The sequence below is a fragment of the Suricata suricatta genome, chromosome 9 (assembly GCF_006229205.1).
Source record: "Suricata suricatta isolate VVHF042 chromosome 9, meerkat_22Aug2017_6uvM2_HiC, whole genome shotgun sequence".
Lineage (NCBI taxonomy): Eukaryota > Metazoa > Chordata > Mammalia > Carnivora > Herpestidae > Suricata > Suricata suricatta.
In genome coordinates, this window is record NC_043708.1 from 49,095,705 (window position 1) to 49,099,144 (window position 3,440).

The 3,440-nt window shown below is 34.0% G+C and overlaps 1 pseudogene; it reads left to right on the plus strand.

The window, feature by feature from the left end:
- The first annotated feature begins 1,229 nt into the window (after positions 1–1,229).
- On the plus strand, positions 1,230–1,349 carry LOC115303069 (annotated as a pseudogene).
- The last annotated feature ends 2,091 nt before the right edge of the window (positions 1,350–3,440 follow it).

Sequence of the window (3,440 nt, forward strand, 5' to 3'; positions counted from 1 at the left end):
TAAAGAAAAGGGTGGGATAGTGGTTCCTACTACAGTTTTCCTGCACGTTTTCATGTTTTTCCCTGGGATATTAAATGACTGCTCCAGCAGTCACATAGTCACAAGATTTCACCCAATGGCAGGAGGCAGGAGAGTCAAGAGCTATCTCTGCAGACCTTCCCCTATTCTCTGAGAGGAGTGTTATCTATTCCCCTTTCCCAGCGCTCCCTTGGCAGACCTCCAGTTGCAACCTGTTTGGACAGAATGAAGTCACATACATGTTCACCTGTAAGTGCAAGACAGCTAGGAGAGCAAGGAACTGTCTAGGAGTATGCAGTGACCTTGTTGAGCAAAACCAATGATAAGTAATCCTCCTAGATTGGATATACTGGAGTCCAAACAAAGTTAGAGTTTCATTAGTAAGCAAGTTTGGAGACTATTGGCTAAGTTAGCCACAGCGTTAGCCATGATAATCAGGTGTTTCGTGTGAGCTGTTAAAATTTAAGGTGGAACCTGGGACAGCTGGGTGGTTCCGTCAGTTGAGCATCTGACTCTTGATTTTGTCTCAGGTCATTCATAATCCCAGGGTTGTGGCATCAATCCCTGCATTGGAGTCTGCACTGAGAGTGGAGCCTGCTAGAGATTTTCTCTCTCTCTCCTGCCCTCTCCCTCACTTGCTCTCTCTCGCTCTCTCTCTCTCTCTCTCAAAAAAAAATTCAGTTGGAACTTGATACCAGATAAGGTGAACACTCCCAGCTGCTGTTAAAAATTCAGTGACATAATTGGTCCAGAGTCAAACTACTTAGCACACATTTTCAGTTTTGGAAAGTTGTATTAGAATATGGAAAGAAAAAAAAGAGAGAAAACAACTCTTTCGTAAGTCTAAACAATGTTTGTGTTAAATAGGAAATCAAACCATATTATAAATATTAGCACTGAACAAAATTGGGAATACAACATATAAAATACTAGGAGGCTGAAATTTTTCAGAAGAAAATTAAAAAGTCCAAATGGTATGAGAAAATAAGAAAGAATAAAAAATACACTAAATATTTCATGTTGGAAGTAATAAAACAATGTCTCAAATCAAATTTTAAAAAGAGATATGCAACTAATTTAATGTATTATTGGGTCAAAACATAAGAATATTAAAGATATCTCTAAATGCTATAGGAGAATTTGAAACCATCACGATGCATTTTTGATTTTTAAAAAAGAATCCTACGACAAACTTAGAAATAACTTTAACTAGCTTTGCACAGTGGCAGTATTGTAGCCAATGAGGTTTATCCAAGGCACGATTATTCCTAATTGAAATACCTTTAACCTATGGAAGAGTATGATTAATTTATAGGACTCCCCTTAAGAGTGAACAAATAATGTCTCCAATCATTATTCACATTATTATTCTAATAAATATAGGATTGAAATAGAGAATTATTATTATATATATTATATATATATTTATATATTATATATATAAATAGAGAATAATTATTATTCACATTATTATTCTAATAAATATAGGATTGAAATAGAGAATTTAGTCATCTAAATAATGGAAAGTTAATAAAAATAATAATTGTTATCATTAGTAATAAATGGAAAATACAAGTACATTATAGATGATAGTATCATCTTTGGGATGATACTTGTTTTTCTGGATGTCTCTCTCACTGCTTCCTAAGGTATAAACTTGTGCAGCACATATGCATGCTTCCAGAAGTCCCTGGGAGCACAGGAAGCAGTTGAGAACATTCAGCTATTCTGATACCAAGTTCCATCTCAAGAACCTGAACTGTCAGCTAGGGCCTGCTTATAATCTTCTCTTTAATCTGAATATCTCTATGCCTCTGACTTTATTTTATACAATATTCTCAAACCTGAAATAAAATTCTAAACACTGCAACAACAACAAAATAAACTAGCATAGAGTAGTCGAATTTACGAGAAAACTCAGAAAAATGCAAGAAAAAATACACCATATGCTGTACTGTATCTTTGATCTATACCAGAGGTGTACAATATTATAAGAAATAACCAGTTTTTATTAAGGTAATGTAGAAGTATTTTACTCATAATACAAATAAATAAGAGTAAAACAAACTCAACACTTTTAAGGTGCAACACTTTTATGAAGAAATAATACATCTTTACTTAAAAAGATAAAACATGACCTTGAATAAATAGAGACATTTCACATATGCCTAGAAAAAAGAATCAGTGTGGAAAAGATTTCACTTATCTTCAAATCTATATAAACACAGTAAAATTAAGGTTTTATCACCTAATAAAACTTAGATTTGTAGTTTTCCCTAAAATATAAGCTTTAAAAATTCCTGACATTTAATTTGGAAGTTACGGGGAGATGTCAACAAAAGGCTGATTTGAAAGCAACAAAAAACTTTGCAAGACAGCAAATTTCAAAAATATTCATTAAAACATACATAGTCTCTATTATAATCACCACAACCAGTCCCAACACAGAGCACTGAAAACTGCAAATCCAAATCATTCACACTCCATGTAATAATTTGAGATACAGCTTCTGTTCATAGTAGCTGTCTCCATGGCGAGAAGTCATGGAACTAATCGTCAAGAGTGGTTGATTAGCCCCCAACCCAAACCAACTCTTTAATAGTTTAACATAATGCTAACGGCAATCCCAAGGTAATTTTTTAAGTTGGAAAAATAATTTTTTAGTTAATCTGGAAAGAGTAAATATACAAATTTGTATAGACTAGCTGTCCTACCTGTTGAATTTTAAAGTATTCTGTAAAGATTTGTAATTAGCAAGTTCAATCACAACACCAGATAATGGGACAAAACAGAAAGTACAGAAACAAATTCATAAGGAAATATAGGACTTGATGAAACATTGAAGGTAATGGTATTTGCTTATAAAATCATGCTGGAATAAATTTGGGAAATAATATCATTTATATCTGCTCCTCATACCATAACCAAACACTGTATTAAAGAAATAAACACAAAATATTTCAAACACTAACAAAACACAGGTAAATTTTTAGAAAAAGGTACACCAAATATTCTGGTGGAAGTTTTTTTCCAAGGGTAGATGATCAGAGACAGCAAAGGGAATACAAAGAAAGGATATAAATTACCAGACTCTCAGCAGTCTGTAAGAAATCTCAGGGTAAATCCTTACAGGAGACATCTTATATCTTTTTTTTATCCCTAGAGCATGGTAATTTCAAATTTTTGTCAGCCTTTTAAAATATATATCAAGGGGTACGTGGGTGGCTCAGTAGGTTAAACATCAGACTCTTGGTTTCAGCTCAGGTCAGGATCTCACGGTTTGTGAGTTTGAGCCCCATGTCGGGCTCTGAGCTGACTGCACAGAACTCATTTGGGATCCTCTCTCTCCTTCTCTCTCTGCCCCTCCTCTGCTTGCTCACTTGTGCTCTTTTCTCTGTCTCTCTCAAAATAAATAAAATAAA